The sequence below is a fragment of the Phyllobates terribilis genome, unplaced genomic scaffold (genome assembly GCF_046119375.1).
Source record: "Phyllobates terribilis strain yellow unplaced genomic scaffold, ASM4611937v1 Scaffold_2__4_contigs__length_985480577, whole genome shotgun sequence".
In the NCBI taxonomy this organism is placed as follows: Eukaryota; Metazoa; Chordata; class Amphibia; order Anura; family Dendrobatidae; genus Phyllobates; species Phyllobates terribilis.
The window spans coordinates 970,673,366-970,701,096 of NW_027362762.1; the positions used below are offsets into that span (position 1 = coordinate 970,673,366).

At 36.4% G+C, this 27,731-nt stretch overlaps 1 protein-coding gene across 2 annotated transcripts in view; it reads left to right on the forward strand.

Annotated features, from left to right (window-relative positions):
• Positions 1–27,731, forward strand: part of GSK3B (glycogen synthase kinase 3 beta) — a 166,835-nt gene that overhangs the window by 117,886 nt on the left and 21,218 nt on the right. The gene's annotated exons all lie outside the window — the stretch shown is intronic.

Here is a 27,731-nt window from a genome sequence, read left to right on the forward strand (position 1 = left end):
GGTGTTATATACAGGGGATATGTGACTGGTATATACTGTGTACAGATATCAGGTGTTATATACAGGGGATATGTGACCGGTATATACTGTGTGTACAGATATCAGGTGTTATATACAGGGGATATGTGACTGGTATATACTGTGTGTACAGATATCAGGTGTTATATACAGGGGATATGTGACTGGTATATACTGTGTGTACAGATATCAGGTGTTATATACAGGAGATATGTGAGTGGTATATACTGTGTGTACAGATATCAGGTGTTATATACAGGGGATATGTGACCGGTATATACTGTGTGTACAGATATTAGGTGTTATATACAGGAGATATGTGACCGGTATATACTGTGTACAGATATTAGGTGTTATATACAGGGGATATGTGACTGGTATATACTGTGTGTACAGATATCAGGTGTTATATACAGGAGATATGTGACTGGTGTATACTGTGTGTACAGATATCAGGTGTTATATACAGGGGATATGTGACCGGTATATACTGTGTGTACAGATATTAGGTGTTATATACAGGAGATATGTGACCGGTATATACTGTGTACAGATATTAGGTGTTATATACAGGGGATATGTGACTGGTATATACTGTGTGTACAGATATCAGGTGTTATATACAGGAGATATGTGACTGGTATATACTGTGTGTACAGATATCAGGTGTTATATACAGGGGATATGTGACCGGTATATACTGTGTGTACAGATATTAGGTGTTATATACAGGAGATATGTGACCGGTATATACTGTGTACAGATATTAGGTGTTATATACAGGAGATATGTGACTGGTATATACTGTGTGTATAGGTATCAGGTGTTATATACAGGGGATATGTGACTGGTATATACTGTGTGTACAGATATCAGGTGTTATATACAGGGGACATGTGACTGGTATATACTGTATATACAGATATCCGGTGTTATATACAGGAGATATGTGACCGGTATATACTGTGTGTACAGATATCAGGTGTTATATACAGGGGATATGTGACTGGTATATACTGTATGTACAGATATCAGGTGTCATATACAGGGGATATGTGACCTGTATATACTGTGTGTACAGATATCAGGTGTTATATACAGGGGATATGTGACTGGTATATACTGTATGTACAGATATCAGGTGTTATATACAGTGGATATGTGACCGGTATATACTGTGTGTACAGATATCAGGTGTTATATACAGAGGTTATGTGACCTGTATATACTGTGTGTACAGATATCAGATGTTATATACAGGGGATATGTGACTGGTATATACTGTGTGTACAGATATCAGGTGTTATATACAGGGGATATGTGACTGGTATATACTGTGTGTACAGATATCAGGTGTTATATACAGGGGATATGTGACTGGTATATACTGTGTGTACAGATATCAGATGTTATATACAGGAGATATGTGACTGGTATATACTATATATACAGATATCAGGTGTTATATACAGGGGATATGTGACTGGTATATACTGTGTTTAGAGATATCAGGTGTTATATACAGGAGATATGTGACTGGTATATACTGTGTGTACAGATATCAGGTGTTATATACAGGGGATATGTGACTGGTATATACTGTGTACAGATATCAGGTGTTATATACAGGGGATATGTGTCCGGTATATACTGTGTGTACAGATATCAGGTGTTATATACAGGAGATATGTGACTGGTATATACTGTGTGTACAGATATCAGGTGTTATATACAGGAGATATGTGACTGGTATATACTGTGTGGACAGATATCAGGTGTTATATACAGGGAATATGTGACTGGTATATACTGTGTGTACAGATATCAGGTGTTATATACAGGGGATATGTGACTGGTATATACTATACATACAGATATCAGTTGTTTTATACAGGAGATATGTGACTGGTATATACTGTGTGTACAGATATCAGGTGTTATATACAGGGTATATGTGACTGGTATATACTGTATGTACAGATATCAGGTGTCATATACAGGGGATATGTGACCTGTATATACTGTGTGTACAGATATCAGGTGTTATATACAGGGGATATGTGACTGGTATATACTGTATGTACAGATATCAGGTGTTATATACAGTGGATATGTGACCGGTATATACTGTGTGTACAGATATCAGGTGTTATATACAGAGGTTATGTGACCTGTATATACTGTGTGTACAGATATCAGATGTTATATACAGGGGATATGTGACTGGTATATACTGTGTGTACAGATATCAGGTGTTATATACAGGGGATATGTGACTGGTATATACTGTGTACAGATATCAGGTGTTATATACAGGGGATATGTGACTGGTATATACTATATATACAGATATCAGGTGTTATATACAGGGGATATGTGACCGTTATATACTGTGTACAGATATCAGGTATTATATACAGGGGATATGTGACTGGTATATACTGTGTGTACAGATATCAGGTGTTATATACAGGGGATATGTGACTGGTATATACTGTGTGTACAGATATCAGGTGTTATATACAGGGGATATGTGACTGGTATATACTGTGTGTACAGATATCAGATGTTATATACAGGAGATATGTGACTGGTATATACTATATATACAGATATCAGGTGTTATATACAGGGGATATGTGACTGGTATATACTGTGTTTAGAGATATCAGGTGTTATATACAGGAGATATGTGACTGGTATATACTGTGTGTACAGATTTCAGGTGTTATATACAGGGGATATGTGACTGGTATATACTGTGTACAGATATCAGGTGTTATATACAGGGGATATGTGTCCGGTATATACTGTGTGTACAGATATCAGGTGTTATATACAGGAGATATGTGACTGGTATATACTGTGTGTACAGATATCAGGTGTTATATACAGGGGATATGTGACTGGTATATACTGTGTGTACAGATATCAGGTGTTATATACAGGGGATATGTGACTGGTATATACTGTGTGTACAGATATCAGGTGTTGTATACAGGGGATATGTGACTGGTATATACTGTGTATATAGGTATCAGGTGTTATATACAGAGGATATGTGACTGGTATATACTATATATACAGATATCAGGTGTTATATGCAGGAGATATGTGACTGGTATATACTGTGTGTACAGATATCAGGTGTTATATACAGGAGATATGTGATTGGTATATACTGTGTGTACAGATATCAGGTGTTATATACAGGGGATATGTGACTGGTATATACTGTGTGTACAGATATCGGGTGTTATATACAGGGGTTATGTGACTGGTATATACTGTGTGTACAGATATCAGGTGTTATATACAGAGGATATGTGACTGGTATATACTATATATACAGATATCAGGTGTTATATACAGGAGATATGTGACTGGTATATACTGTTTGTATAGGTATCAGGTGTTATATACAGGAGATATGTGATTGGTATATACTGTGTGTACAGATATCAGGTGTTATATACAGGGGATATGTGACTGGTATATACTGTGTGTACAGATATCAGGTGTTATATACAGGAGATATGTGACTGGTGTATACTGTGTACAGATATCAGGTGTTATATACAGGGGATATGTGACTGGTATATACTGTGTGTACAGATATCCGGTGTTATATACAGGGGATATGTAGCTGGTATATACTGTGTGTACAGATATCAGGTGTTATATACAGGGGATATGTGACTGGTATATACTGTGTGTACAGATATTGGGTGTTATATACAGGGGATATTTGACTGGTATATACTGTGTGTACAGATATCGGGTGTTATATACAGGGGATATGTGACTGGTATATACTGTGTGTACAGATATCAGGTGTTATATACAGGGGATATGTGACTGGTATATACTGTGTGTACAGATATCAGGTGTTATATACAGGGGATATGTGACTGGTATTTACTGTGTGTACAGATATCAGGTGTTATATACAGGGAATATGTGACTGGTATTTACTGTGTGTACAGATATCAGGTGTTATATACAGGGAATATGTGACTGGTATATACTGTGTGTACAGATATCAGGTGTTATATACAGGAGATATGTGACTGGTATATACTGTGTGTACAGATATCAGGTGTTATATACAGGGGATATGTGACTGGTATATACTGTGTGTACAGATATCAGGTGTTATATACAGGGGATATGTGACTGGTATATACTGTGTGTACAGATATCAGGTGTTATATACAGGGGATATGTGACTGGTATATACTGTGTACAGATATCAGGTGTTATATACAGGGGATATGTGACCGGTATATACTGTGTGTACAGATATCAGGTGTTATATACAGGGGATATGTGACTGGTATATACTGTGTGTACAGATATCAGGTGTTATATACAGGGGATATGTGACTGGTATATACTGTGTGTACAGATATCAGGTGTTATATACAGGAGATATGTGAGTGGTATATACTGTGTGTACAGATATCAGGTGTTATATACAGGGGATATGTGACCGGTATATACTGTGTGTACAGATATTAGGTGTTATATACAGGAGATATGTGACCGGTATATACTGTGTACAGATATTAGGTGTTATATACAGGGGATATGTGACTGGTATATACTGTGTGTACAGATATCAGGTGTTATATACAGGAGATATGTGACTGGTATATACTGTGTGTACAGATATCAGGTGTTATATACAGGGGATATGTGACCGGTATATACTGTGTGTACAGATATTAGGTTTTATATACAGGAGATATGTGACTGGTATATACTGTGTACAGATATTAGGTGTTATATACAGGAGATATGTGACTGGTTTATACTGTGTGTATAGGTATCAGGTGTTATATACAGGGGATATGTGACTGGTATATACTGTGTGTACAGATATCAGGTGTTATATACAGGGGACATGTGACTGGTATATACTGTATATACAGATATCCGGTGTTATATACAGGAGATATGTGACTGGTATATACTGTGTGTACAGATATCAGGTGTTATATACAGGGGATATGTGACCGGTATATACTGTGTGTACAGATATCAGGTGTTATATACAGGGGATATGTGACCGGTATATACTATGTGTACAGATATCAGGTGTTAAATACAGGAGATATGTGACTGGTATATACTGTGTGTACAGATATCAGGTGTTATATACAGGGGATATGTGACCGGTATATACTGTGTGTACAGATATCAGGTGTTATATACAGGGGATATGTGACCGGTATATTCTGTGTGTACAGATATCAGGTGTTATATACAGGGAATATGTGACCGGTATATACTGTGTGTACAGATATCAGGTGTTATATACAGGGAATATGTGACCGGTATATACTGTGTGTACAGATATCAGGTGTTATATACAGGGGATATGTGACTGGTATATACTGTGTACAGATATCAGGTGTTATATACAGGGGATATGTGACTGGTATATACTGTGTGTACAGATATCATGTGTTATATACAGGAGATATGTGACTGGTATATACTGTGTGGACAGATATCAGGTGTTATATACAGGGGATATGTGACTGGTATATACTGTGTGTACAGATATCAGGTGTTATATACAGGGGATATGTGACTGGTATATACTATACATACAGATATCAGTTGTTATATACAGGAGATATGTGACTGATATATACTGTGTGTAGAGATATCAGGTGTTATAAACAGGGGATATGTGACTGGTATATACTGTGTGTACAGATATCAGGTGTTATATACAGGGTATATGTGACTGGTATATACTGTATGTACAGATATCAGGTGTCATATACAGGGGATATGTGACCTGTATATACTGTGTGTACAGATATCAGGTGTTATATACAGGGGATATGTGACTGGTATATACTGTATGTACAGATATCAGGTGTTATATACAGTGGATATGTGACCGGTATATACTGTGTGTACAGATATCAGGTGTTATATACAGGGGTTATGTGACCTGTATATACTGTGTGTACAGATATCAGATGTTATATACAGGGGATATGTGACTGGTATATACTGTGTGTACAGATATCAGGTGTTATATACAGGGGATATGTGACTGGTATATACTATATATACAGATATCAGGTGTTATATACAGGGGATATGTGACCGTTATATACTGTGTACAGATATCAGGTATTATATACAGGGGATATGTGACTGGTATATACTGTGTGTACAGATATCAGGTGTTATATACAGGGGATATGTGACTGGTATATACTGTGTGTACAGATATCAGGTGTTATATACAGGGGATATGTGACTGGTATATACTGTGTGTACAGATATCAGATGTTATATACAGGAGATATGTGACTGGTATATACTATATATACAGATATCAGGTGTTATATACAGGGGATATGTGACTGGTATATACTGTGTGTACAGATATCAGGTGTTATATACAGGAGATATGTGACTGGTATATACTGTGTGTACAGATATCAAGTGTTATATACAGGGGATATGTGACTGGTATATACTGTGTACAGATATCAGGTGTTATATACAGGGGATATATGTCCGGTATATACTGTGTGTACAGATATCAGGTGTTATATACAGGAGATATGTGACTGGTATATACTGTGTGTACAGATATCAGGTGTTATATACAGGGGATATGTGACTGGTATATACTGTGTGTACAGATATCAGGTGTTGTATACAGGGGATATGTGACTGGTATATACTGTGTATATAGGTATCAGGTGTTATATACAGAGGATATGTGACTGGTATATACTATATATACAGATATCAGGTGTTATATGCAGGAGATATGTGACTGGTATATACTGTGTGTACAGATATCAGGTGTTATATACAGGAGATATGTGATTGGTATATACTGTGTGTACAGATATCAGGTGTTATATACAGGGGATATGTGACTGGTATATACTGTGTGTACAGATATCGGGTGTTATATACAGGGGATATGTGACTGGTATATACTGTGTGTACAGATATCAGGTGTTATATACAGAGGATATGTGACTGGTATATACTATATATACAGATATCAGGTGTTATATACAGGGGATATGTGACTGGTATATACTGTGTGTACAGATATCAGGTGTTATATACAGGAGATATGTGACTGGTATATACTGTTTGTATAGGTATCAGGTGTTATATACAGGGGATATGTGACTGGTATATACTGTGTGTACAGATATCAGGTGTTATATACAGGAGATATGTGACTGGTGTATACTGTGTACAGATATCAGGTGTTATATACAGGGGATATGTGACTGGTATATACTGTGTGTACAGATATCCGGTGTTATATACAGGGGATATGTAGCTGGTATATACTGTGTGTACAGATATCAGGTGTTATATACAGGGGATATGTGACTGGTATATACTGTGTGTACAGATATCAGGTGTTATATACAGGGGATATGTGACTGGTATTTACTGTGTGTACAGATATCAGGTGTTATATACAGGGAATATGTGACTGGTATATACTGTGTGTACAGATATCAGGTGTTATATACAGGGAATATGTGACTGGTATATACTGTGTGTACAGATATCAGGTGTTATATACAGGGGATATGTGACTGGTATATACTGTGTGTACAGATATCAGGTGTTATATACAGGGGATATGTGACTGGTATATACTGTGTGTACAGATATCAGGTGTTATATACAGGGGATATGTGACTGGTATTTACTGTGTGTACAGATATCAGGTGTTATATACAGGGAATATGTGACTGGTATATACTGTGTGTACAGATATCAGGTGTTATATACAGGGAATATGTGACTGGTATATACTGTGTGTATAGATATCAGGTGTTATATACAGGGGAAATGTGACTGGTATATACTGTGTGTACAGATATCAGGTGTTATATACAGGAGATATGTGACTGGTATATACTGTGTGTACAGATATCAGGTGTTATATACAGGGGATATGTGACTGGTATATACTGTGTGTACAGATATCAGGTGTTATATACAGGAGATATGTGACTGGTATATACTGTGTACAGATATCAGGTGTTATATACAGGGGATATGTGACTGGTATATACTGTGTACAGATATCAGGTGTTATATACTGTGGATATGTGTCCGGTATATACTGTGTGTACAGATATCAGGTGTTATATACAGGAGATATGTGACTGGTATATACTGTGTACAGATATCAGGTGTTATATACAGGGGATATGTGACTGGTATATACTGTGTGTATAGGTATCAGGTGTTATATACAGGGGATATGTGACTGGTATATACTGTGTGTATTGGTATCAGGTGTTATATACAGGGGATATGTGACTGGTATATACTGTGTGTACAGATATCAGGTGTTATATACAGGGGATATGTGACTGGTATATACTGTGTGTACAGATATCAGGTGTTATATACAGGGGATATGTGACTGGTATATACTGTGTGTACAGATATCAGGAGTTATATACAGGGGATATGTGACTGGTATATACTGTGTGTACAGATATCAGGTGTTGTATACAGGAGATATGTGACCGGTATATACTGTGTGTACAGATATCAGGTGTTATATACAGGGGATATGTGACCGGTATATACTGTGTGTACAGATATCAGGTGTTATATACAGGAGATATGTGACTGGTATATACTGTGTGTACAGATATCAGGTGTTATATACAGGAGATATGTGACTGGTATATACTGTATATACAGATATCAGGTGTTATATACAGGGGATATGTAACTGGTATATACTGTGTGTACAGATATCAGGTGTTATATACAGGATATATGTGACTGGTATATACTGTGTGTACAGATATCGGGTGTTATATACAGGGGATATGTGACTGGTATATACTGTGTGTACAGATATCAGGTGTCTATATACAGGGGATATGTGACTGGTATATACTGTGTGTACAGATATCAGGTGTTATATACAGGGGATATTTGACTGGTATATACTGTGTACAGATATCAGGTGTTATATACAGGGGATATGTGACTGGTATATACTGTGTACAGATATCAGGTGTTATATACAGGGGATATTTGACTGGTATATACTGTGTACAGATATCAGGTATTATATACAGGAGATATGTGACTGGTATATACTGTGTGTACAGATATCAGGTGTTATATACAGGAGATATGTGACTTGTATATACTGTGTGTACAGATATCAGGTGTTATATACAGGGGATATGTGACTGGTATATACTGTGTGTACAGATATCAGGTGTTATATACAGGGGATATGTGACTGGTATATACTGTGTGTACAGTTATCAGGTGTTATTTACAGGGGATATGTGACTGGTATATACTGTGTGTACAGATATCAGGTGTTATATACAGGGGATATGTGACTGGTATATACTATATATACAGATATCAGGTGTCATATACAGGAGATATGTGACTGGTATATACTGTGTGTACAGATATCAGGTGTTATATACAGGGGATATGTGACCGGTATATACTGTGTGTACAGATATCAGGTGTTATATACAGGGGTTATGTGACCTGTATATACTGTGTGTACAGATATCAGATGTTATATACAGGGGATATGTGACCGGTGTATACTGTGTGTACAGATATCAGATGTTATATACAGGGGATATGTGACTGGTATATACTGTGTGTACAGATATCAGGTGTTATATACAGGGGATATGTGACTGGTATATACTGTGTACAGATATCAGGTGTTATATACAGGAGATATGTGACTGGTATATACTGTGTACAGATATCAGGTGTTATATACAGGGGATATGTGACTGGTATATACTGTGTACAGATATCAGGTGTTATATACTGTGGATATGTGTCCGGTATATACTGTGTGTACAGATATCAGGTGTTATATACAGGGGATATGTGACTGGTATATACTATATATACAGATATCAGGTGTTATATACAGGGGATATGTGACTGGTATATACTGTGTGTACAGATATCAGGTGTTATATACAGGGGATATGTGACTGGTATATACTGTGTGTACAGATATCAGGTGTTATATACAGGGGATATGTGACTGGTATATACTGTGTGTACAGATATCAGGTGTTATATACAGGAGATATGTGACTGGTATATACTGTGTACAGATATCAGGTGTTATATACAGGGGATATGTGACTGGTATATACTGTGTACAGATATCAGGTGTTATATACTGTGGATATGTGTCCGGTATATACTGTGTGTACAGATATCAGGTGTTATATGCAGGAGATATGTGACTGGTATATACTGTGTACAGATATCAGGTGTTATATACAGGGGATATGTGACTGGTATATACTGTGTGTATAGGTATCAGGTGTTATTTACAGGGGATATGTGACTGGTATATACTGTGTGTATTGGTATCAGGTGTTATATACAGGGAATATGTGACTGGTATATACTGTGTGTACAGATATCAGGTGTTATATACAGGGGATATGTGACTGGTATATACTGTGTGTACAGATATCAGGTGTTATATACAGGGGATATGTGACTGGTATATACTGTGTGTACAGATATCAGGTGTTATATACAGGGGATATGTGACTGGTATATACTGTGTGTACAGATATCAGGTGTTGTATACAGGAGATATGTGACTGGTATATACTGTGTACAGATATCAGGTGTTATATACAGGGAATATGTGACCGGTATATACTGTGTGTACAGATATCAGGTGTTATATACAGGAGATATGTGACTGGTATATACTGTGTGTACAGATATCAGGTGTTATATACAGGAGATATGTGACTGGTATATACTGTATATACAGATATCAGGTGTTATATACAGGGGATATGTGACTGGTATATACTGTGTGTACAGATATCAGGTGTTATATACAGGGGATATGTGACTGGTATATACTATATATACAGATATCAGGTGTTATATACAGGGGATATGTGACTGGTATATACTGTGTGTACAGATATCAGGTGTTATATACAGGGGATATGTGACTGGTATATACTGTGTGTACAGATATCAGGTGTTATATACAGGGGATATGTGACTGGTATATACTATATATACAGATATCAGGTGTTATATACAGGGGATATGTGACTGGTATATACTATATATACAGATATCAGGTGTTATATACAGGGGATATGTGACTGGTATATACTATATATACAGATATCAGGTGTTATATTCAGGGGATATGTGACTGGTATATACTGTGTGTACAGATATCAGGTGTTATATACAGGGAATATGTGACTGGTATATACTGTGTGTACAGATATCAGGTGTTATATACAGGGGATATGTGACCGGTATATACTGTGTGTATAGGTATCAGGTGTTATATACAGGAGATATGTGACTGGTATATACTATATATACAGATATCAGGTGTTATATACAGGAGATATGTGATTGGTATATACTGTGTGTACAGATATCAGGTGTTATATACAGGGGATATGTGACCGGTATATACTGTGTGTATAGATATCAGGTGTTATATACAGGGGATATGTGACCGGTATATACTGTGTGTACAGATATCAGGTGTTATATACAGGGGATATGTAGCTGGTATATATTGTGTGTACAGATATCAGGTGTTATATACAGGGGATATGTGACTGGTATATACTGTGTGTACAGATATCAGGTGTTATATACAGGGGATATGTAGCTGGTATATACTGTGTGTACAGATATCAGGTGTTATATACAGGGGATATGTGACTGGTATATACTATATATACCGATATCAGGTGTTATATACAGGGGATATGTGACTGGTATATACTGTGTACAGATATCAGGTGTTATATACAGGGGATATGTGACTGGTATATACTATATATACAGATATCAGGTGTTATATACAGGGGATATGTGACTGGTATATACTGTGTACAGATATCAGGTGTTATATACAGGAGATATGTGACTGGTATATACTATATATACAGATATCAGGTGTTATATACAGGGGATATGTGACTGGTATATACTGTGTGTACAGATATCAGGTGTTATATACAGGGGATATGTGACTGGTATATACTGTGTGTACAGATATCAGGTGTTATATACAGGGGATATGTGACCTGTATATACTGTGTACAGATATCAGGTGTTATATACAGGGGATATGTGACCGGTATATACTGTGTGTATAGGTATCAGGTGTTATATACAGGGGATATGTGACCTGTATATACTGTGTGTACAGATATCAGGTGTTATATACAGGGGATATGTGACTGGTATATACTGTGTGTACAGATATCAGGTGTTATATACAGGGGATATGTGACCGGTATATACTGTGTGTATAGGTATCAGGTGTTATATACAGGGGATATGTGACCTGTATATACTGTGTGTACAGATATCAGGTGTTATATACAGGGGATATGTGACTGGTATATACTGTGTGTACAGATATCAGGTGTTATATACAGGGGATATGTGACTGGTGTATACTATATATACAAATATCAGGTGTTATATACAGGTGATATGTGACTGGTATATACTGTGTGTACAGATATCAGGTGTTATATACAGGGGATATGTGACTGGTATATACTGTGTGTACAGATATCAGGTGTTATATACAGGGGATATGTGACCGGTATATATTGTGTGTACAGATATCAGGTGTTATATACAGGGGTTATGTGACCTGTATATACTGTGTGTACAGATATCAGATGTTATATACAGGGGATATGTGACTGGTATATACTGTGTGTACAGATATCAGGTGTTATATACAGGGGATATGTGACTGGTATATACTATATATACAGATATCAGGTGTTATATACAGGGGATATGTGACCGTTATATACTGTGTACAGATATCAGGTGTTATATACAGGGGATATGTGACCGGTATATACTGTGTGTACAGATATCAGGTGTTATATACAGGGGATATGTGACTGGTATATACTGTGTGTACAGATATCAGGTGTTATATACAGGGGATATGTGACTGGTATATACTATATATACAGATATCAGGTGTTATATACAGGGGATATGTGACCGTTATATACTGTGTACAGATATCAGGTGTTATATACAGGGGATATGTGACCGGTATATACTGTGTGTACAGATATCAGGTGTTATATACAGGGGATATGTGACTGGTATATACTGTGTGTACAGATATCAGGTGTTATATACAGGGGATATGTGACTGGTATATACTGTGTGTACAGATATCAGGTGTTATATACAGGGGATATGTGACTGGTATATACTATATATACAGATATCAGGTGTTATATACAGGGGATATGTGACTGGTATATACTGTGTGTACAGATATCAGGTGTTATATACAGGGGATATGTGACTGGTATATACTGTGTGTACAGATATCAGGTGTTATATACAGGGGATATGTGACTGGTATATACTATATATACAGATATCAGGTGTTATATACAGGGGATATGTGACTGGTATATACTGTGTGTACAGATATCAGGTGTTATATACAGGGGATATGTGACTGGTATATACTGTGTGTACAGATATCAGGTGTTATATACAGGGGATATGTGACTGGTATATACTATATATACAGATATCAGGTGTTATATACAGGGGATATGTGACTGGTATATACTATATATACAGATATCAGGTGTTATATACAGGGGATATGTGACTGGTATATACTATATATACAGATATCAGGTGTTATATTCAGGGGATATGTGACTGGTATATACTGTGTGTACAGATATCAGGTGTTATATACAGGGAATATGTGACTGGTATATACTGTGTGTACAGATATCAGGTGTTATATACAGGGGATATGTGACCGGTATATACTGTGTGTATAGGTATCAGGTGTTATATACAGGAGATATGTGACTGGTATATACTATATATACAGATATCAGGTGTTATATACAGGAGATATGTGATTGGTATATACTGTGTGTACAGATATCAGGTGTTATATACAGGGGATATGTGACCGGTATATACTGTGTGTATAGATATCAGGTGTTATATACAGGGGATATGTGACCGGTATATACTGTGTGTACAGATATCAGGTGTTATATACAGGGGATATGTAGCTGGTATATATTGTGTGTACAGATATCAGGTGTTATATACAGGGGATATGTGACTCGTATATACTGTGTGTACAGATATCAGGTGTTATATACAGGGGATATGTAGCTGGTATATACTGTGTGTACAGATATCAGGTGTTATATACAGGGGATATGTGACTGGTATATACTATATATACCGATATCAGGTGTTATATACAGGGGATATGTGACTGGTATATACTGTGTACAGATATCAGGTGTTATATACAGGGGATATGTGACTGGTATATACTTTATATACAGGGGATATGTGACTGGTATATACTATATATACAGATATCAGGTGTTATATACAGGGGATATGTGACTGGTATATACTGTGTACAGATATCAGGTGTTATATACAGGAGATATGTGACTGGTATATACTATATATACAGATATCAGGTGTTATATACAGGGGATATGTGACTGGTATATACTGTGTGTACAGATATCAGGTGTTATATACAGGGGATATGTGACTGGTATATACTGTGTGTACAGATATCAGGTGTTATATACAGGGGATATGTGACCTGTATATACTGTGTACAGATATCAGGTGTTATATACAGGGGATATGTGACCGGTATATACTGTGTGTATAGGTATCAGGTGTTATATACAGGGGATATGTGACCTGTATATACTGTGTGTACAGATATCAGGTGTTATATACAGGGGATATGTGACTGGTATATACTGTGTGTACAGATATCAGGTGTTATATACAGGGGATATGTGACCGGTATATACTGTGTGTATAGGTATCAGGTGTTATATACAGGGGATATGTTACCTGTATATACTGTGTGTACAGATATCAGGTGTTATATACAGGGGATATGTGACTGGTATATACTGTGTGTACAGATATCAGGTGTTCTATACAGGGGATATGTGACTGGTATATACTATATATACAGATATCAGGTGTTATTTACAGGGGATATGTGACTGGTATATACTGTGTGTACAGATATCAGGTGTTATATACAGGGGATATGTGACTGGTGTATACTATATATACAAATATCAGGTGTTATATACAGGGGATATGTGACTGGTATATACTGTGTGTACAGATATCAGGTGTTATATACAGGGGATATGTGACTGGTATATACTGTGTGTACAGATATCAGGTGTTATATACAGGGGATATGTGACTGGTATATACTGTGTGTACAGATATCAGGTGTTATATACAGGGGATATGTGACTGGTATATACTGTGTGTACAGATATCAGGTGTTATATACAGGGGATATGTGACTGGTATATACTATATATACAGATATCAGGTGTTATATACAGGGGATATGTGACTGGTATATATTGTGTGTACAGATATCAGGTGTTATATACAGGGGATATGTGACTGGTATATACTGTGTGTACAGATATCAGGTGTTATATACAGGGGATATGTGACTGGTATATACTGTGTGTACAGATATCAGGTGTTATATACAGGGGATATGTGACTGGTATATACTGTGTGTACAGATATCAGGTGTTATATACAGGGGATATGTGACTGGTATATGCTGTGTGTACAGATATCAGGTGTTATATACAGGGGATATGTGACTGGTATATACTGTATACAGATATCAGGTGTTATATACAGGGGATATGTGACCGGTATATACTGTGTGTACAGATATCAGGTGTTATATACAGGGGATATGTGACTGGTATATACTGTGTGTACAGATATCAGGTGTTATATACAGGGGATATGTGACTGGTATATACTGTGTGTACAGATATCAGGTGTTATATACAGGGGATATGTGACTGGTATATACTGTGTGTACAGATATCAGGTGTTATATACAGGGGATATGTGACTGGTATATACTATATATACAGATATCAGGTGTTATATACAGGGGATATGTGACTGGTATATACTGTGTGTACAGATATCAGGTGTTATATACAGGGGATTTGTGACTGGTATATACTGTGTGTACAGATATCAGGTGTTATATACAGGGGATATGTGACTGGTATATACTGTGTGTACAGATATCAGGTGTTATATACAGGGGATATGTGACTGGTATATACTGTGTGTACAGATATCAGGTGTTATATACAGGGGATATGTGACTGGTATATACTGTGTGTACAGAGATCAGGTGTTATATACAGGGGATATGTGACTGGTATATACTATATATACAGATATCAGGTGTTATATACAGGGGATATGTGACTGGTATATACTGTGTGTACAGATATCAGGTGTTATATACAGGGGATATGTGACTGGTATATACTGTGTACACAGATATCAGGTGTTATATACAGGGGATATGTGACTGGTATATACTGTGTGTACAGATATCAGGTGTTATATACAGGGGATATGTGACTGGTATATACTATATATACAGATATCAGGTGTTATATACAGGGGATATGTGACTGGTATATACTGTGTGTATAGGTATCAGGTGTTATATACAGGGGATATGTGACTGGTATATACTGTGTGTACAGATATCAGGTGTTATATGCAGGGGATATGTAACTGGTATATACTGTGTGTACAGATATCAGGTGTTATATACAGGAGATATGTGACTGGTATATACTGTATATACAGATATCAGGTGTTTTATACAGGGGATATGTGACTTGTATATACTGTGTGTACAGATATCAGGTGTTATATACAGGGGATATGTGACTGGTGTATACTATATATACAAATATCAGGTGTTATATACAGGTGATATGTGACTGGTATATACTGTGTGTACAGATATCAGGTGTTATATACAGGGGATATGTGACTGGTATATACTGTGTGTACAGATATCAGGTGTTATATACAGGGGATATGTGACCGGTATATATTGTGTGTACAGATATCAGGTGTTATATACAGGGGTTATGTGACCTGTATATACTGTGTGTACAGATATCAGATGTTATATACAGGGGATATGTGACTGGTATATACTGTGTGTACAGATATCAGGTGTTATATACAGGGGATATGTGACTGGTATATACTATATATACAGATATCAGGTGTTATATACAGGGGATATGTGACCGTTATATACTGTGTACAGATATCAGGTGTTATATACAGGGGATATGTGACCGGTATATACTGTGTGTACAGATATCAGGTGTTATATACAGGGGATATGTGACTGGTATATACTGTGTGTACAGATATCAGGTGTTATATACAGGGGATATGTGACTGGTATATACTATATATACAGATATCAGGTGTTATATACAGGGGATATGTGACCGTTATATACTGTGTACAGATATCAGGTGTTATATACAGGGGATATGTGACCGGTATATACTGTGTGTACAGATATCAGGTGTTATATACAGGGGATATGTGACTGGTATATACTGTGTGTACAGATATCAGGTGTTATATACAGGGGATATGTGACTGGTATATACTGTGTGTACAGATATCAGGTGTTATATACAGGGGATATGTGACTGGTATATACTATATATACAGATATCAGGTGTTATATACAGGGGATATGTGACTGGTATATACTGTGTGTACAGATATCAGGTGTTATATACAGGGGATATGTGACTGGTATATACTGTGTGTACAGATATCAGGTGTTATATACAGGGGATATGTGACTGGTATATACTATATATACAGATATCAGGTGTTATATACAGGGGATATGTGACTGGTATATACTGTGTGTACAGATATCAGGTGTTATATACAGGGGATATGTGACTGGTATATACTGTGTGTACAGATATCAGGTGTTATATACAGGGGATATGTGACTGGTATATACTATATATACAGATATCAGGTGTTATATACAGGGGATATGTGACTGGTATATACTATATATACAGATATCAGGTGTTATATACAGGGGATATGTGACTGGTATATACTATATATACAGATATCAGGTGTTATATTCAGGGGATATGTGACTGGTATATACTGTGTGTACAGATATCAGGTGTTATATACAGGGAATATGTGACTGGTATATACTGTGTGTACAGATATCAGGTGTTATATACAGGGGATATGTGACCGGTATATACTGTGTGTATAGGTATCAGGTGTTATATACAGGAGATATGTGACTGGTATATACTATATATACAGATATCAGGTGTTATATACAGGAGATATGTGATTGGTATATACTGTGTGTACAGATATCAGGTGTTATATACAGGGGATATGTGACCGGTATATACTGTGTGTATAGATATCAGGTGTTATATACAGGGGATATGTGACCGGTATATACTGTGTGTACAGATATCAGGTGTTATATACAGGGGATATGTAGCTGGTATATATTGTGTGTACAGATATCAGGTGTTATATACAGGGGATATGTGACTGGTATATACTGTGTGTACAGATATCAGGTGTTATATACAGGGGATATGTAGCTGGTATATACTGTGTGTACAGATATCAGGTGTTATATACAGGGGATATGTGACTGGTATATACTATATATACCGATATCAGGTGTTATATACAGGGGATATGTGACTGGTATATACTGTGTACAGATATCAGGTGTTATATACAGGGGATATGTGACTGGTATATACTATATATACAGATATCAGGTGTTATATACAGGGGATATGTGACTGGTATATACTGTGTACAGATATCAGGTGTTATATACAGGAGATATGTGACTGGTATATACTATATATACAGATATCAGGTGTTATATACAGGGGATATGTGACTGGTATATACTGTGTGTACAGATATCAGGTGTTATATACAGGGGATATGTGACTGGTATATACTGTGTGTACAGATATCAGGTGTTATATACAGGGGATATGTGACCTGTATATACTGTGTACAGATATCAGGTGTTATATACAGGGGATATGTGACCGGTATATACTGTGTGTATAGGTATCAGGTGTTATATACAGGGGATATGTGACCTGTATATACTGTGTGTACAGATATCAGGTGTTATATACAGGGGATATGTGACTGGTATATACTGTGTGTACAGATATCAGGTGTTATATACAGGGGATATGTGACCGGTATATACTGTGTGTATAGGTATCAGGTGTTATATACAGGGGATATGTGACCTGTATATACTGTGTGTACAGATATCAGGTGTTATATACAGGGGATATGTGACTGGTATATACTGTGTGTACAGATATCAGGTGTTATATACAGGGGATATGTGACTGGTGTATACTATATATACAAATATCAGGTGTTATATACAGGTGATATGTGACTGGTATATACTGTGTGTACAGATATCAGGTGTTATATACAGGGGATATGTGACTGGTATATACTGTGTGTACAGATATCAGGTGTTATATACAGGGGATATGTGACCGGTATATATTGTGTGTACAGATATCAGGTGTTATATACAGGGGTTATGTGACCTGTATATACTGTGTGTACAGATATCAGATGTTATATACAGGGGATATGTGACTGGTATATACTGTGTGTACAGATATCAGGTGTTATATACAGGGGATATGTGACTGGTATATACTATATATACAGATATCAGGTGTTATATACAGGGGATATGTGACCGTTATATACTGTGTACAGATATCAGGTGTTATATACAGGGGATATGTGACCGGTATATACTGTGTGTACAGATATCAGGTGTTATATACAGGGGATATGTGACTGGTATATACTGTGTGTACAGATATCAGGTGTTATATACAGGGGATATGTGACTGGTATATACTATATATACAGATATCAGGTGTTATATACAGGGGATATGTGACCGTTATATACTGTGTACAGATATCAGGTGTTATATACAGGGGATATGTGACCGGTATATACTGTGTGTACAGATATCAGGTGTTATATACAGGGGATATGTGACTGGTATATACTGTGTGTACAGATATCAGGTGTTATATACAGGGGATATGTGACTGGTATATACTGTGTGTACAGATATCAGGTGTTATATACAGGGGATATGTGACTGGTATATACTATATATACAGATATCAGGTGTTATATACAGGGGATATGTGACTGGTATATACTGTGTGTACAGATATCAGGTGTTATATACAGGGGATATGTGACTGGTATATACTGTGTGTACAGATATCAGGTGTTATATACAGGGGATATGTGACTGGTATATACTATATATACAGATATCAGGTGTTATATACAGGGGATATGTGACTGGTATATACTGTGTGTACAGATATCAGGTGTTATATACAGGGGATATGTGACTGGTATATACTGTGTGTACAGATATCAGGTGTTATATACAGGGGATATGTGACTGGTATATACTATATATACAGATATCAGGTGTTATATACAGGGGATATGTGACTGGTATATACTATATATACAGATATCAGGTGTTATATACAGGGGATATGTGACTGGTATATACTATATATACAGATATCAGGTGTTATATTCAGGGGATATGTGACTGGTATATACTGTGTGTACAGATATCAGGTGTTATATACAGGGAATATGTGACTGGTATATACTGTGTGTACAGATATCAGGTGTTATATACAGGGGATATGTGACCGGTATATACTGTGTGTATAGGTATCAGGTGTTATATACAGGAGATATGTGACTGGTATATACTATATATACAGATATCAGGTGTTATATACAGGAGATATGTGATTGGTATATACTGTGTGTACAGATATCAGGTGTTATATACAGGGGATATGTGACCGGTATATACTGTGTGTATAGATATCAGGTGTTATATACAGGGGATATGTGACCGGTATATACTGTGTGTACAGATATCAGGTGTTATATACAGGGGATATGTAGCTGGTATATATTGTGTGTACAGATATCAGGTGTTATATACAGGGGATATGTGACTCGTATATACTGTGTGTACAGATATCAGGTGTTATATACAGGGGATATGTAGCTGGTATATACTGTGTGTACAGATATCAGGTGTTATATACAGGGGATATGTGACTGGTATATACTATATATACCGATATCAGGTGTTATATACAGGGGATATGTGACTGGTATATACTGTGTACAGATATCAGGTGTTATATACAGGGGATATGTGACTGGTATATACTTTATATACAGGGGATATGTGACTGGTATATACTATATATACAGATATCAGGTGTTATATACAGGGGATATGTGACTGGTATATACTGTGTACAGATATCAGGTGTTATATACAGGAGATATGTGACTGGTATATACTATATATACAGATATCAGGTGTTATATACAGGGGATATGTGACTGGTATATACTGTGTGTACAGATATCAGGTGTTATATACAGGGGATATGTGACTGGTATATACTGTGTGTACAGATATCAGGTGTTATATACAGGGGATATGTGACCTGTATATACTGTGTACAGATATCAGGTGTTATATACAGGGGATATGTGACCGGTATATACTGTGTGTATAGGTATCAGGTGTTATATACAGGGGATATGTGACCTGTATATACTGTGTGTACAGATATCAGGTGTTATATACAGGGGATATGTGACTGGTATATACTGTGTGTACAGATATCAGGTGTTATATACAGGGGATATGTGACCGGTATATACTGTGTGTATAGGTATCAGGTGTTATATACAGGGGATATGTTACCTGTATATACTGTGTGTACAGATATCAGGTGTTATATACAGGGGATATGTGACTGGTATATACTGTGTGTACAGATATCAGGTGTTCTATACAGGGGATATGTGACTGGTATATACTATATATACAGATATCAGGTGTTATTTACAGGGGATATGTGACTGGTATATACTGTGTGTACAGATATCAGGTGTTATATACAGGGGATATGTGACTGGTGTATACTATATATACAAATATCAGGTGTTATATACAGGGGATATGTGACTGGTATATACTGTGTGTACAGATATCAGGTGTTATATACAGGGGATATGTGACTGGTATATACTGTGTGTACAGATATCAGGTGTTATATACAGGGGATATGTGACTGGTATATACTGTGTGTACAGATATCAGGTGTTATATACAGGGGATATGTGACTGGTATATACTGTGTGTACAGATATCAGGTGTTATATACAGGGGATATGTGACTGGTATATACTATATATACAGATATCAGGTGTTATATACAGGGGATATGTGACTGGTATATATTGTGTGTACAGATATCAGGTGTTATATACAGGGGATATGTGACTGGTATATACTGTGTGTACAGATATCAGGTGTTATATACAGGGGATATGTGACTGGTATATACTGTGTGTACAGATATCAGGTGTTATATACAGGGGATATGTGACTGGTATATACTGTGTGTACAGATATCAGGTGTTATATACAGGGGATATGTGACTGGTATATGCTGTGTGTACAGATATCAGGTGTTATATACAGGGGATATGTGACTGGTATATACTGTATACAGATATCAGGTGTTATATACAGGGGATATGTGACCGGTATATACTGTGTGTACAGATATCAGGTGTTATATACAGGGGATATGTGACTGGTATATACTGTGTGTACAGATATCAGGTGTTATATACAGGGGATATGTGACTGGTATATACTGTGTGTACAGATATCAGGTGTTATATACAGGGGATATGTGACTGGTATATACTGTGTGTACAGATATCAGGTGTTATATACAGGGGATATGTGACTGGTATATACTATATATACAGATATCAGGTGTTATATACAGGGGATATGTGACTGGTATATACTGTGTGTACAGATATCAGGTGTTATATACAGGGGATTTGTGACTGGTATATACTGTGTGTACAGATATCAGGTGTTATATACAGGGGATATGTGACTGGTATATACTGTGTGTACAGATATCAGGTGTTATATACAGGGGATATGTGACTGGTATATACTGTGTGTACAGATATCAGGTGTTATATACAGGGGATATGTGACTGGTATATACTGTGTGTACAGAGATCAGGTGTTATATACAGGGGATATGTGACTGGTATATACTATATATACAGATATCAGGTGTTATATACAGGGGATATGTGACTGGTATATACTGTGTGTACAGATATCAGGTGTTATATACAGGGGATATGTGACTGGTATATACTGTGTACACAGATATCAGGTGTTATATACAGGGGATATGTGACTGGTATATACTGTGTGTACAGATATCAGGTGTTATATACAGGGGATATGTGACTGGTATATACTATATATACAGATATCAGGTGTTATATACAGGGGATATGTGACTGGTATATACTGTGTGTATAGGTATCAGGTGTTATATACAGGGGATATGTGACTGGTATATACTGTGTGTACAGATATCAGGTGTTATATGCAGGGGATATGTAACTGGTATATACTGTGTGTACAGATATCAGGTGTTATATACAGGAGATATGTGACTGGTATATACTGTATATACAGATATCAGGTGTTTTATACAGGGGATATGTGACTTGTATATACTGTGTGTACAGATATCAGGTGTTATATACAGGGGATATGTGACTGGTGTATACTATATATACAAATATCAGGTGTTATATACAGGTGATATGTGACTGGTATATACTGTGTGTACAGATATCAGGTGTTATATACAGGGGATATGTGACTGGTATATACTGTGTGTACAGATATCAGGTGTTATATACAGGGGATATGTGACCGGTATATATTGTGTGTACAGATATCAGGTGTTATATACAGGGGTTATGTGACCTGTATATACTGTGTGTACAGATATCAGATGTTATATACAGGGGATATGTGACTGGTATATACTGTGTGTACAGATATCAGGTGTTATATACAGGGGATATGTGACTGGTATATACTATATATACAGATATCAGGTGTTATATACAGGGGATATGTGACCGTTATATACTGTGTACAGATATCAGGTGTTATATACAGGGGATATGTGACCGGTATATACTGTGTGTACAGATATCAGGTGTTATATACAGGGGATATGTGACTGGTATATACTGTGTGTACAGATATCAGGTGTTATATACAGGGGATATGTGACTGGTATATACTATATATACAGATATCAGGTGTTATATACAGGGGATATGTGACCGTTATATACTGTGTACAGATATCAGGTGTTATATACAGGGGATATGTGACCGGTATATACTGTGTGTACAGATATCAGGTGTTATATACAGGGGATATGTGACTGGTATATACTGTGTGTACAGATATCAGGTGTTATATACAGGGGATATGTGACTGGTATATACTGTGTGTACAGATATCAGGTGTTATATACAGGGGATATGTGACTGGTATATACTATATATACAGATATCAGGTGTTATATACAGGGGATATGTGACTGGTATATACTGTGTGTACAGATATCAGGTGTTATATACAGGGGATATGTGACTGGTATATACTGTGTGTACAGATATCAGGTGTTATATACAGGGGATATGTGACTGGTATATACTATATATACAGATATCAGGTGTTATATACAGGGGATATGTGACTGGTATATACTGTGTGTACAGATATCAGGTGTTATATACAGGGGATATGTGACTGGTATATACTGTGTGTACAGATATCAGGTGTTATATACAGGGGATATGTGACTGGTATATACTATATATACAGATATCAGGTGTTATATACAGGGGATATGTGACTGGTATATACTATATATACAGATATCAGGTGTTATATACAGGGGATATGTGACTGGTATATACTATATATACAGATATCAGGTGTTATATTCAGGGGATATGTGACTGGTATATACTGTGTGTACAGATATCAGGTGTTATATACAGGGAATATGTGACTGGTATATACTGTGTGTACAGATATCAGGTGTTATATACAGGGGATATGTGACCGGTATATACTGTGTGTATAGGTATCAGGTGTTATATACAGGAGATATGTGACTGGTATATACTATATATACAGATATCAGGTGTTATATACAGGAGATATGTGATTGGTATATACTGTGTGTACAGATATCAGGTGTTATATACAGGGGATATGTGACCGGTATATACTGTGTGTATAGATATCAGGTGTTATATACAGGGGATATGTGACCGGTATATACTGTGTGTACAGATATCAGGTGTTATATACAGGGGATATGTAGCTGGTATATATTGTGTGTACAGATATCAGGTGTTATATACAGGGGATATGTGACTCGTATATACTGTGTGTACAGATATCAGGTGTTATATACAGGGGATATGTAGCTGGTATATACTGTGTGTACAGATATCAGGTGTTATATACAGGGGATATGTGACTGGTATATACTATATATACCGATATCAGGTGTTATATACAGGGGATATGTGACTGGTATATACTGTGTACAGATATCAGGTGTTATATACAGGGGATATGTGACTGGTATATACTTTATATACAGGGGATATGTGACTGGTATATACTATATATACAGATATCAGGTGTTATATACAGGGGATATGTGACTGGTATATACTGTGTACAGATATCAGGTGTTATATACAGGAGATATGTGACTGGTATATACTATATATACAGATATCAGGTGTTATATACAGGGGATATGTGACTGGTATATACTGTGTGTACAGATATCAGGTGTTATATACAGGGGATATGTGACTGGTATATACTGTGTGTACAGATATCAGGTGTTATATACAGGGGATATGTGACCTGTATATACTGTGTACAGATATCAGGTGTTATATACAGGGGATATGTGACCGGTATATACTGTGTGTATAGGTATCAGGTGTTATATACAGGGGATATGTGACCTGTATATACTGTGTGTACAGATATCAGGTGTTATATACAGGGGATATGTGACTGGTATATACTGTGTGTACAGATATCAGGTGTTATATACAGGGGATATGTGACCGGTATATACTGTGTGTATAGGTATCAGGTGTTATATACAGGGGATATGTTACCTGTATATACTGTGTGTACAGATATCAGGTGTTATATACAGGGGATATGTGACTGGTATATACTGTGTGTACAGATATCAGGTGTTCTATACAGGGGATATGTGACTGGTATATACTATATATACAGATATCAGGTGTTATTTACAGGGGATATGTGACTGGTATATACTGTGTGTACAGATATCAGGTGTTATATACAGGGGATATGTGACTGGTGTATACTATATATACAAATATCAGGTGTTATATACAGGGGATATGTGACTGGTATATACTGTGTGTACAGATATCAGGTGTTATATACAGGGGATATGTGACTGGTATATACTGTGTGTACAGATATCAGGTGTTATATACAGGGGATATGTGACTGGTATATACTGTGTGTACAGATATCAGGTGTTATATACAGGGGATATGTGACTGGTATATACTATATATACAGATATCAGGTGTTATATACAGGGGATATGTGACTGGTATATACTGTGTGTACAGATATCAGGTGTTATATACAGGGGATATGTGACTGGTATATACTGTGTGTACAGATATCAGGTGTTATATACAGGGGATATGTGACTGGTATATACTGTGTGTACAGATATCAGGTGTTATATACAGGGGATATGTGACTGGTATATACTGTGTGTACAGATATCAGGTGTTATATACAGGGGATATGTGACTGGTATATGCTGTGTGTACAGATATCAGGTGTTATATACAGGGGATATGTGACTGGTATATACTGTATACAGATATCAGGTGTTATATACAGGGGATATGTGACCGGTATATACTGTGTGTACAGATATCAGGTGTTATATACAGGGGATATGTGACTGGTATATACTGTGTGTACAGATATCAGGTGTTATATACAGGGGATATGTGACTGGTATATACTGTGTGTACAGATATCAGGTGTTATATACAGGGGATATGTGACTGGTATATACTGTGTGTACAGATATCAGGTGTTATATACAGGGGATATGTGACTGGTATATACTATATATACAGATATCAGGTGTTATATACAGGGGATATGTGACTGGTATATACTGTGTGTACAGATATCAGGTGTTATATACAGGGGATTTGTGACTGGTATATACTGTGTGTACAGATATCAGGTGTTATATACAGGGGATATGTGACTGGTATATACTGTGTGTACAGATATCAGGTGTTATATACAGGGGATATGTGACTGGTATATACTGTGTGTACAGATATCAGGTGTTATATACAGGGGATATGTGACTGGTATATACTGTGTGTACAGAGATCAGGTGTTATATACAGGGGATATGTGACTGGTATATACTATATATACAGATATCAGGTGTTATATACAGGGGATATGTGACTGGTATATACTGTGTGTACAGATATCAGGTGTTATATACAGGGGATATGTGACTGGTATATACTGTGTACACAGATATCAGGTGTTATATACAGGGGATATG